Source organism: Scyliorhinus canicula, chromosome 2 (genome assembly GCF_902713615.1).
Source record: "Scyliorhinus canicula chromosome 2, sScyCan1.1, whole genome shotgun sequence".
NCBI classification, from domain to species: Eukaryota; Metazoa; Chordata; class Chondrichthyes; order Carcharhiniformes; family Scyliorhinidae; genus Scyliorhinus; species Scyliorhinus canicula.
The window spans coordinates 26,246,685-26,259,817 of record NC_052147.1 but is presented as its reverse complement, the minus strand read 5'-3'; positions in this window follow the sequence as shown (position 1 = coordinate 26,259,817).

Here is a 13,133-nt window from a genome sequence, read left to right as displayed (position 1 = left end):
GAAACTGCACGACCTCCTCAGGTCGGCCAGGGTGAGTAGGCAGCACTGTGCCCCAGCACCAATTCCAGACCCATACACCCATAACCCAACACCCCTCCACACCCGGAGATGGCACAATCCCCACCCTGCACCACATGCCAGAACCCATACCGCTGCCATGGCTGAGTACCATGGCCACTGAAGCCACCAGCTACATACCCACTGGGTTGCATGCATTGCACTGTCTAATACAGTGCGTTTTCTGTTTCCACCCAGGAGAAGGCCACGCCTAACCGCCAGGAGTTGAAGACTGGAATGGGACCGCCGGACCTGCAGCCCCTCATCACAGTAGAGCAGCGGGCACTGGAGCAGGCCGGCAGGCCCGAAGAAAGGGCAGTTGCCAGGATGGAGGACAACATTGAGCAAGGAAGCTGAGCCCGGTGAGTTGCAGTTCCCCATGATACATTTGTCACCCTCACCATCACCCCTCCACACACCACCACCCCACCATCCACCACCACACGCCACCTCCTAAACACAACCCCCCCCCAACACATCTCGATCACCCCCTCTCCCCCCCCACCCCCAGGCCGCAATGCAATCATCTCTCTTCCAGGGCCTTCTGGTGATGGGGCAGGTCCTTCAGGTGTCACCCAAACCCAGCCACAACCAGGGCCTCCCTGTATGCTGACCAGCAACGAGGACACCAACGACACGGACACAGAGGGGAGCCCACAGCCAGCATCCCAGGACACCCCGGAGCTCGAGTCCGGGAAAGGCACAGATTTTCCATCAGAGCTGACTCTAATACCCTCCACCATTCCAGAGACACTCACCTCGGCTGGCACTTTAGTGAAGGAGCTTCTGGGACACTATCTGGTGCGCACTGCACACATGCTCCAGTACATCAGGGACGCTTACCCTGTATCTAATCTTTCGGATGAGATGTTTGTCGTCTCAGGTGGACGTAAAACAACTCATGGCATGACTTTGAAGTCGGACTGTTGAGTTCCCTCCCGTGTCCTGGCCAACATTTATCCTTCAACCAACAACAATAAAGAACAGGCTGTCTGGTCATTATCACACTGTTGCTTGTGGGAGCTTGCCATGGACAAATTAGGGGACGTATTCCCTGCCCATGACAGCGGCGACCTCATTTCAAAAAGAACCTCACCAAAATGCTTTTGGATTTTCTGAAGTAGTGAAGGGCGTCATGTGAATGCAAACCTTTCTTCCCTCCTTGCAGTGAACTCTATCACAGAGCAATGAACACATGCCTGGGTGAGAGTTACAACGAGAATCTGGAGGACAAGCACAATAAACGGTGGCACTGCTGTGACTAAATGGTGGCAGTTTATTTCATGTGGGTCACTGAAGTTCTGGTGAGATCAGAGGGGGCCTGCTGAATATGTGCAATGTATCTCAAATTCAACGGAATTTCCTTCCATCAAAACCATCCAATTTCACACAACTTCAGGGTGGGGGAAAGCCGTGTAGTATGAAAATCATTCAGTTCTGCTCAATGCGTTAATGTTGCATGAATCCCTGGTGAGGATACACTGCCCTCACATCAATTGTTCCACATGCATGCAGGCATTGCACTGTAAGCCTCAGAAGAAACATTTTGAAGCTTTGGCTGATGCTTACCTGGTATAAGATTACATTTTTCACAACGTGTTGAATTTGATAAACATTTGATGTTGCAGCCAAGGTGTTCTACTGACCACTCATTTATCAATCATACAGCTCCTGTAAGAATTTTCATTATGTAATGAAGTAAGCTTTAGTGACCTGCTTTCCTTTATTCAACCTGGGCATTAACGATTGTGCACATCTCATGTAATTAATGAGACCCGTTCCTTATGGTGATGGGTTTGATCTTACAGAAAAAGTCCGGGAGATTTTATTTTGTTTGCACTGGAGTAGAGCCAGACAATAGGCAGATTATTGGAATCAATAGGTGAAGATCAAATAGGGTCAATTAAAATGAGAAAATAAACTCAAAGAATTGTGCTCAGCACTCATTCACTTTCAGTCTCATTCATTTCCTCCCTTTTTTTCTCAACAGAGACCCACGCCCTACTGCCCCCGATACCCAAAGATGTGCAGGCTAGATGGATTGGCCATGCTAAATGGCCCCTTAATTGGGAAAATAAATTGGGTACTCTAAATTTATAAAATAATTTTTTTTTAAAAGATGGCATTAAGGGATATTATGCTGCCAGTGTTTCTTTCAATCAATTAACAATAATGATCTTGAATCAGCTAGCAATTTTGCATCTGAATTGTAAGTTCCCAGGGCCCCAACTATTCATAATCTATATCAATGATTTGGATGTAGGGATTAAGTGTTATATTTCCAAGTTTCCAGATGACATAAAACTAGGTGGGAGTGGGAGCTGTGAGGAGGATGCAAAGACACTTCAAGAGGATTTGGAGAGACTAAGTGAGTGGGCAAAAAATTGGCAGATGGAATACAATGTGAAGAAATGCGAGGTTATCTACTTTATTCGAAAAACAGAAATGCAGTGTATTTCTTAATGGCTAAGTGACTGGGAGGTGTTGAACTTCAAAGGGATTTGGATGTCCTTGTTCGTGAGTAATTGAAAGCTAACATACAGGCACAGCAAGCAATTAAAAAGCCTTTATTACAAGAGGATTTGAGTGGAGGAATAACAATTGTTGTACAATTATGTAGAGCCTTGGTGAGTCCACACCTGGAGTATTTTACACTGTTTTGGTTTCCTTACCTGAGGAAAGATATTGGGCAGGATTTACTGGCCATCCCGACATGTGAATTTTGGTGGTGGAGGCGGCCTGCCCCCGGGATCTACTGGTCCCGCTGTTGTCAATGGGATTTCCCGTTGACAGCATCCTTCATCGCCGAGAAACCAGTGCAGAGTGGGACCGGAATTTCCCGTCGGCGTGAACAGCCGGTAAATCCTGCCCATACTTGCCACAAAGTTGGTGCAACTAGGGTTCACCAAATTAATTCCCGGGATAGAGAGATTACCCGATGAGGAAAGATTACATAGGCTTGGCCTTTATTCTCTGGAGTTTAGAAAAATGAATCTTGCTAAATTCTTACAGAGCTCAGCAGTGTAGGTGCAGGAAGGGTGTTTCCCCTGATTGGGGGTTCCGAAACCAGGTGACAGAGTCTTAAAATAAGATGCAGGAAATTTAGCAGTCAGATGAGGAGAAATTTCTTCACTCAGAGGCTGGTGAACTTTTAAAATTCTCGACTCCAAACGGTTGTGGAAATTCAGGGGCAGGATTCTCTGCCACCCTGCCGGGTGGAAGAATTGGCAGGGGGGCGGCGTAAATCCTGCCGCTCCAGCGCTGGCTGCCGAATTCTCCTGCGCCGGTTTTCAGGCGGGGGCGGGGATCGCGCTGGCCCCCGGCAATTCTCTGGGCCCCAATGGGTCGAGCGGCAACCCGTTTTCGGCCAGTCCCGCCAGCATGAAATAGACAAGGTCCATGCCAGTGGGACCTGACTTGGAGGGGCGGCTTGCAGAGTCCTCGGTGGGGGGGGGGGGGGGGGGATTCCATGGTGGCCTGGCCCACGATCAGGGCCCACCAATCTTCGGGCAGGCCTGTGCCATGGGGGCACTCTTTCCCTCCGCACCGGCCTCTGTAAGGCTCCGCGATGGCCGGCGTGGAGTAGAAACCCCCTGCGCATGCGCAGGAAACACGCTAGCGGTTCTACGCATGCGCCAGAATACGCTGCCGTTCCTGCGTATGCGGCAACTAGTGCCGGCCGGCGGAGGCCCGTCGCCGCCGGTTGGTGCGCTGCCAACCCCTCTAGCGCCGGCCTAGCCCTCGGAACTGCGGCGGATTCTGCAACTTCCGGGCGGCCCAACGCCGGGGTGGTTCACGCCACTCTTTGGCGCTGGTACAGGCCGCCCCGCTGATTCCAGGAGAATCCCGGCCCAGTTGTTGAGTATGTTCAAGGCAGTGATGAATAGATTTCAAACATATTAGAAACATCAAGAGATATGGGAATGGTGCAGGAAAATGGTATTGAAGTGGACGATCAGCCATGAACTGATTGAATGGTGGTGCAGTCTCGAAGGGCTGAATGGCCTCCTCCTGCTCTTATATTTTGTATTCTTTTGTACTTTCACTTTGATTATATTCAAACATGTTTTTGTCCTCGTCTCCTCTGGAGATCTTCCCTCCACAGTCTTCAACTTTATAATCCCACATGCAACTATTTTCGAACTCAGAAATCCACAATGGAATACCCCTGGTTGATTCATTGTATCAGCCTGTTCTTGCCTGATGGAACTGATTTCTTGCTATTCTGACATTTTTTTCTCTTCCCATCTATATCTGTGATCCTTCCAATGCTTTCCACAAATTGAATACTTTCCATTTCCCTGGCTCTAACCATCTCCGTTTCACCCATAGACATCCAATCCCTTTACACCACCATCACCCCCAGGATAGCCTGAGAGCTCTGCAGGTCTTTGTTGAAGGGGCACCTAGTTATCCCCCACTTAACTTGATCTCAAATTGAACAACTTCTCCTTTCAGAATCGCACACAGCCACAGTGCAAAAGAAGCCCTTCGGCCCATCGAGTCTGCACCAGAGCATGAAAGGCCCTAGCCTGTTCACCTAATCCCACTTGCAACAGAATCATAGAATACTACAGTGCAGAAAATGCCATTCAGCCTTTGACTCCACTGAATTCTCCCAGACAAAACATGCTGCTATGGGAATCCATACGCGTCCTGGCTATGCCTGACCTTTCTATGTGTCATGAGAATGTCACTTTAAGAAATGTTTGTCTGCTCACGTTACTGTAGTGATGTCAGAGTGTGGGTGGAGCTGAGCTCTGGCTCTGCTTTTTAGTTTCACTTTCAGAAAAGCTTGGGTGTGTCTGTTTTTTTGGTTTTGTGTCAGTGTTGGAGCTGCAGCAGCCAAAGAATGTGTAATGGTGTTCTCTCTGCCATGTAAAGACTATCTCTTGATCATTTGGTGAATTCAGAGGGATAACTGCTCTCAGTAGTGAATTTAAATCTGATGTGCTTCTGTTAAGTTTTTTTTAAATGTCTTATGGATGTTAAAAGGAAAGTAATGATTATTTGAATTGATGGTTGCTAAGATGTTCACTGTATGTTTTAAAAAGGTTAACTTGAGTTCATAGAATAAATATTGTTTTGCTTAAAAAAATACTTTTCGATTTCTGCTGTACCATACCTGTAGAGTCGGCCGTGTGCTCCCCATGCCACAATCTAGTAAAAGTCGTGGGTCAGGTGAACTCCATGATACACTTTGGGATTCTCTAAACCCTGGCCCATAACATATGGGATATGTGGATCAGTCCATTTTTTTATTTTCTTACTAATTTTGATACATATTCAACTCTCCTTTCTTCATCAGCTTCTTAATCATCCATTGCTCAATGATAAAATATTTCCCAATTCTCAGGCTTACTACTATTTCTGGCAACTTTATAAACCTCTCCCTTTGATCTGAAACAATGTTTAACGTACCTTGCTAGCCACGGTTGGCTCGCTTTTCCTATTGCACCTTTGTGCCTTAAAGGAATGTATATCTGTTGTACATCATGTATTAATTATTTAACTATTAGTAGTTGCTTGTCTGCCACAGACCTTGCCGTGTATTTTCCAAATCCACCACAGCCAACCTGCTCCTCTTATCTTCCTTAGTTTCCTTTGTTTAGATTTAAGACCCCAGTTTTGGATTGAACCACATTGTTTTCAAACTTAATTCTGCCATATTAGCTTGAGAATTAAATTAAGTTAAAATTAATCATTTAAGTTAAACTAATAATTAATGTTAAATTAATCCACCATTCCCCTGACTGTGGCCTGCCTCATTGTTCCCAGTGAGCTCTGACCCTACTAATCTGGTCGGGAACATGGCCTGCTCTCATGGTATCACTGCTACTCAGTAGCCTCAGCGGTGGCCACCAGTAGTACTATGGAGACTGCTTAGCTGTTGACTCTCTAATTAGATGGCACTCCTGGGGTCGGATCTATCTCCTTCAAAGGGATGGGATTCCTGATGGCAAGTAATTAGCTGATGATTGAAGGAAAACTACGAAGGCAAGAATGCCCGGCTTTTGGGTCGGTCATCAGATCCACTGTCAAGCTGAACAGAATAGCAGTGTATGGTTTATCAGGAAACTATGGATTTAACATCTATAATTGTCCAAACATTCTATCCGCTCCCTGAGAGGTGCCACTGGAGGTTGGAAAATTAGCATCTGTGCAGCTTCAGTCTTGTGTGAGGAGCAGATCTCACACTGGCCTGAAGCAGAGTGAAGCTTTTGAATTCTGGAGAATCTGCCTCAGAAACAGTTTGAATCTTCTCAACTGATCTACACTCCAATCGGAGGGTCACTGAAAGAGATGGCCACTGCTGAGCTTGTAAGGAGATAGAGAGGCAACTTCAATGTTGAGGTGCCCTCAAAGGACCAGTAAGTGATCAATTGATGTGCCGTCGTCAGGCAGGTAGCCCTGGTGATTGGAGCAGAGGCATTGGAATCACATGTCCTGCCAATAGGCTCTTCCTTGGAGCATGGAGCATCTGGAACAGAACCCCCCCCGCCCCCCTCCAAATCAGGATGCTGCTAAGAGGCTGCCCTCACCACGTGACAGGAGACCATTTTGAATTCTGCAAAATGCTGGTGACTGACAATAGACCTGTAATATCCCGCACTGAACCTACGGGGAGGGAATGCTTGTCTTCTCCATGCTCCTTGTGGATTACGAGCTCCCCCACTAGGGGCAGAATATTTCAATTAACCCACGTATATAAGGTCAGCCAGTAAGGCACTAACCTCAGCAGGAACACGGTTAGGATCTACTGGGGAATGTGCATATCGTTTGCGCAAATAAAACTTTGTTTCATATTTGACTTGGTGTAGACTCCCCGTGCCCTTATTAAAAGACCAATTGAATGTCTCAATTTGCTGCTCATTCCAAGCAGCTGTTACTCCCACCACTGAGAATATCCCTCAATGGCTGGAACATACCGGCCTTCCTTCCTGATGCCATTTTATCACCCCTTCTGCCATCAGCCCATCTCCATAGTACCTGTAGGCAGAGACAGACAGATAGGGCCAGTAATATCCAGCCCTGAACCTATTGAATACAAAGTCACAGACAGTTAGTTTAAAGCACTGTGCTCTATAAATATGGAAGAGAAAAATTTGGGAAATCCTAAATTATTCATTATCTCCAGTCCTTCTGAAAAGGAAATCCAAATTGAAGTTTTTTTTTCATTCAATTGCCAACTTTTACTCTGAGTGGAAAAATAAAACCATCAGTGTTCTTCAGATTCATCTGCTGCTAATGTGAATGACAGTAAAATGACACCAATGAGTGTGATAGTCTAGCTTTATTCATAGTTTTATTCATATAGGGGCTAGTTGAATGCATATAGTTGAAGAAGCTAAATATTACACCTGTTTTTACTGTGGGGACTCAGTCAGTGTCTCATATAATGAATTAACCACCGTATTTCAGTGTATTCAGCACTGAGAATGTATTATCCTCTGACTAATCAACTACTCAATTCTTAAGTTCTCCACCAAACTATGAGACATAGCAAACTGTGGAAAAACATATGCAGTACTTTTCCTAAGACTGCGCATGCAGACGCTCAGCTAGTTTTGATAGGCACCAGTCAATCTTGAGTAATATACAATGTTTGATTGACAAATAATCCCCTAAGTAACAGACATTTATTTGAACAAACCAGGAATCTCAGCTATGAATTAGAAGCCAATGAAAGTAAATGAGGGGTTAAACCAGAGATAGAACTCCCTTAAAAGTAGGACCTTGTGGTCGAGGTCTTTGTTCCTGAATTTTTGAATCATCTACCTGTTTGTTCGTGTTAAAATGATTAATTTTTCATGCTTTATGCTTTTTGCCATGTGCTTGACTTTTTTATGTATTGTTTGGTATTGTGTTTCGAAGTTTTTAATCAGTTCTTATTCAAGTGTATTCAAGTGAGTAATTAACAATAATAAAGTCGCATTTTTGACACCTCCCTCCAACTGGACTATCCATTCTTATTGTAAGGTAAAATAAGTCTCACGGAATGTTAATGCTGCTTTTACTTATATTTGATGGTTCCCAAATACTTAAAAGTACCTTCTCACAGTATGTAACAGGATGAAAGTTATACTAAAGCAACTCATTGTAACACAACTTACAGTATGAAAATGATACCTGTCGCTGAATGACCCATTGCCCAATATATTCCACAATTATTTGGTTAGGTTTGACTTCTGAAAGTAAATGGTAGCACTTCAATAAATAACACAAAAGAGTAATTCATTTTAATTCATTTTCAGCCAAAGGCTCGGAAGATGAAAAAGAAAATTGAAAATAAATTTCACGTTTTCAACTAATTGAGGCTAAATTAATTTTCTATTTTTAAATATATGGCATGGCTTCATTGCAAGGTATAATTTAACATGAGGCAGAAGGACAAGCGAGGATTAAACAAAAAACAAAGTACACATTGGAGAGAGGAAGTGAGGTCCACGATACTTTGACAGGCAATTGGCCGTAGGTTTATTTTTTTGCTGGCACCACTGTCCATTTTGGATGATAATAAATTTGAGCCAATTTAACATCTAAGAATTTCTTACTGAACATCAATAGAAACTGAAAATGAAGAAAACATGATTTATGCAGTAGAGCCGGCTATCTTCAGAAAAAAGTACCCAATTTGATCCCGTGTGTATATGCAGTTGGATTTGAACTGTATATTCAAATGACAACAAACCACCAGCGAATGCTGGAATCGGAAACAAAAACAGAAAATGCTGGAAAAACTCAGCAAGTCTGGCAGCATCTGCGGAGAGGTCAAATAGAGTCAACATTTTGGGTACATATGACTTCTTCAGAGCTGTGTGGGTGAAGGATTTGGGAAATCTTTTTGGAATGGCCCATTTAATAATAATAATCTTTATTGTCACAAGTAGGCTTACATTAACACTGCAATGAAGTTACTGTGAAAATCCCCTAGCCACCACACTCCGGCGCCTGTTCGGGTACACAGAGGGAGAATTCAGGATGTCCAATTTATCTAGCAAGCACGTCTTTTGGGACTTGTGGGAAGAAACCGGAGCACCCAAAGGAAACACACGCAGACACGGGGGGAACATGCAGACTCCGCACAGTCAGTGACCCAAGCGGGGAATCGAACCTGGGACCCTGGCGCTGTGAAGCAACAGTGCTAACCGCTGTTCTACTGTGCCGCCCTTGCAGGTGCAGGGATTTCAGTGAACAATTACTCAACACCCAATCCCATTGAGGCAGGCAGCATGCAAAACGTTACACTGCCTGCTCATGATTGTGGTGCACAGCCCAGTCTGGAATGTGGTGCTAACTGACTACATGCTCAGAGAGGCAGATCAGTGTGCGTGATTCGCATGACGTACAGTTCGCATGCACGTCTTGTTAAGGAGCGCACACAGGCTACAGCACCTTCTGGAACATGGCTTTGACGGAAGGAGAGAGATTTGATAGTGGCGGTCAGGCACTCAAGCGGCATTATATGCTGTTTGTCAGCAGAGTCACCCCCACTTTACATGCTTTCAGCGCACATGTAGCATGCCCACGCCAGAGGATCTATAGTCAGAGTTATGTTATGCTCTAAGTCTAAATGAAGACTGTAGACTTACAGTTAACACAAACACTTTATTCAAAGGTTGGTTCTGCTTCCAGAGCTCAACTAAATGTAAAATAGTCAAGAGGTATGACCAGTGAAACTAAGGTAAACTGCCTATGCTGAGCTGTCCCTGTTTGCTGCTGCTCACTAGCCCTGTGCTTCTCAAAGAGGCGGATCCTCCCTTGGGCTCGACCCTTTATACCCATCTCTGATGCTGCCCTCTAGTGGTGCTGTGGCTGTCACATCTGTGCTGCAGTCCCTGGTGTATGTGCAGATATATGTACAGATGTACAGATCACTACAAGAGTGTGCCAAGTGGGCAGTGCCAGAAGTGGTCTGGGTGACATTTTTTTGAAGTTTCAGGCTTCCATTGCTCTGACAACTGTGACACTACAGAGCCACGTTTCATGGCCTATATATTTTAAATAATCTAAATTTAAGAATTTGTCCATTTTGGTGCCTCCAGCACCACTCATGATAATACATTGAGAACCGGTGTGGCTTAAGGCATCAACAGCGGATTGCAAATCCACAGGCTGGATTATTCAGTTTCCAAGGAGGCACGGGGAGTGCTAAAGTGGAAAAGCTTTCCTAAATTACATGCCTTGATACTTCAATATGCTTTGGTGTTGTGACTTCTGGAAACTGGATTTGATCAAAACATCATAAAATTATGGAATATAATAAAAATGCTATTGATTTCCGCAAATTGAGAAAAGCATTAAAATTCTTCAAAACAAGCCTTAATTTGCATATCTCCCAAGCAATGAAGGAGGCCTTTCAGCTCCAATACCTGTGTCTCAGTTTGCAATAGGAGCGATCACATTATTTAGGAATCAGTTTTACCTGAGTAATACCACTCTTGCCTGTAAGTCTGAAGGCTATAATAGAAACCCGTCTCCAGGGGTTCAACACACTGCTTTACGCTCCCCTGTCAGTGGGGCACATAAAATCCAGCAGGTTGTCTTCCCTCCAACTACCCTGCTACCCCTGACCTGTCGGAAATATTATGGGGGTGCTGGGGAAGCACTGGGTGGCCTGCTCGCCATTGAGCCTATTAAGTCCATTAAGTAGCTAATTAATGGCAACTTAAGGGCCTCATCCTGCCACCGTTGATATTTTCCCCTGATCGGGGGAGGCACGTGTCATGTGGGGAGCCTGGCGGCATTAGCTGTGTGGGCTAGTGCTACGGAAGAGGTGAGAACCTCATTTGCAGGCCCATGTCCATGAGAGACACACCACTGCCCAAAGATAATCCCCCATTAACACCGCCCCCTCATTGCCTCTTAAGTCTATCCTCCTCAATGCCCTCACCCCATCTCCCCCCCCCCCCCCCCCTCCCTCCACTTTGCTGCGATCGCTGACCCAAGACTTGACTGGGCACCTTGGTGCAGTGGGGAGTTTCTGTAGTCCCAGCAATGGCCACTACTCCTGGCTGGCGCTGCTGCGACTACGGGGCTGCCTGCCAATCTGAGTGATCTGCAGCTCTCTCAGGCAGGAATTCTTTTGAAGGAAGGGGAGAAAGTTTCGCTTTAAAGCCCACAGCCCCTGAATTAATAATTTTTTTAACAAATTAGCTCTGCTCCCAGAGTTAAATTGCTGTAGATTCACCATTGGGATTGACCGTGGACACACCCCCACTGAAGTTTTCTTTTTAGCCAAGACGACAGGAATTCAGTAAAATCCAATCTGTAACCTGGACTGTCACTTCACTGCAGCATTGAGAGATGCAATGGTGACATATTATACCTGGGCCCCCCATCTCCCTTCTCAAGTGAATGAAATAGATAACACTGTACTGCTTAAAGTAGAGCAGAGGAATTTTACCAGTGTTCTGGTCGACATTTATTTCTCAGCCACTATCACTGAAACAGATTATCTCACCATTTATCTCATTGCTGCATATGGGATCTTGCTATGCACAAATTTGTCTGCCATTCTTGACTTTTTCTCAACAATGTCGTCCCTTTGAAAGTTGCTTATTGGCTGTGATATTCATTGAATAGTTTTACATGAATTTCAGTTCATAGAATCATGGAATCATAGAATTTACAGTGCAGAAGGAGGCCATTTGGCCCATCAAGTCTGCACCGGCCCTTGGAAAGGGCACCCTACCCAAGCCCACACATCCACCCTATCCCCATAACCCAATGACCCCACCCAACCTTTCTGAACACTAAGGGTAATTTAGCAAGGCCAATCCACCTAACAAGCACATCTTTCAGGACTTGTGGAAGGAAACCAGAGCACCCAGAGGAAACCCACGCAGACACGGGGAGAACAAGCAGACTCCGCACAGCCAGTGACCCAAGCTGGGAATCGAACCTGGGACCCTGCCGCTGTGAAGCAACTGTACCAACCACTATGCTACCGTGCTGCCCATATTATCGCTATATACATCTATGTCCCATTTCCTTATACTGTTACTCCACTCCTATTTAAAAAAAAATCAAAACCAATTAAACTAAATCAAATAAACTGAGGAACAAATTAAAGCAACAGCCCCCTAAAGGGGTACTGCTTAAACAAAAAAATAAATCACAGATGAAACTGAAAACATTAAACAAAAATGTGATTAAGGGGGTTGATGAGGCACCCCAGCCCTCCATGGTGCCCATCGGGGATGGTGCCAGTAGATACCAATCGCTCCCTCTCTCCGGGCACATGGCCACAAATGTAGCCACCTGGCCAGGCCCAGGAGCAGGTTCACGAGGAAGCCCTCCTCCACACCGGGATCTCATAAATCAGGATTGTACTTTCACTCTATTATCATCTGACTTGAGCACAAAATTCTAAGTGGACATTCCCAGTGGAGTACTGAAGGAAGTGGTGTCTTGCCAGAGCAACGAGATGTTTAAACCAAGCCTCTGACTGCTCTCTGAGGTAAAAGGTCCCATGGCACTATTTGAATTAAGAGCAGAAGAGTTATTCTCTTGGTGTCCTTCATCAATATCACAAAGAATGAGCATTCGATCATTATCACAGCGCTGATTGTGGGATCTTGCTGTGCACAAATTGCCACCATAGTGACACTACAGCAGTGACAACACATCAAAATTACATCATTGGTTGCAAAGAATTCTGGGGTTTCCTGTGGACGTGAAAGGCACAATTGAAATGCAAGGAGCCAGACTATAACAGGGTCAGCTGCCATTGCATCAACCCTCCCCTCCACTCCTAACCCTGCTCCCTATCACCTCCCCATCCCTGCTACCCCCCTGCCATGCCTCCCCTCCCCTACCCTGTCACTCCCACCTCCCCAACCCTGCTCCATAGTTCATGAGTAAAGGTTTTGATTTGTGTGGTGGAGATTTGTACCTGCTCGAAGGATTACCAAGCTTAATCGTTGGGTAGTAGTAGAGGTGACATCAGTACCCTTAGTTGAGTAGTACTCAGTACACTCATTCCAGCTCAGGTGATAGCACAGAGAAGAGCATCCCCGAATGTTGGATATGGTGGAGGAGAGGCGGGACAGGAGGCTACTGCCTGCTATCCT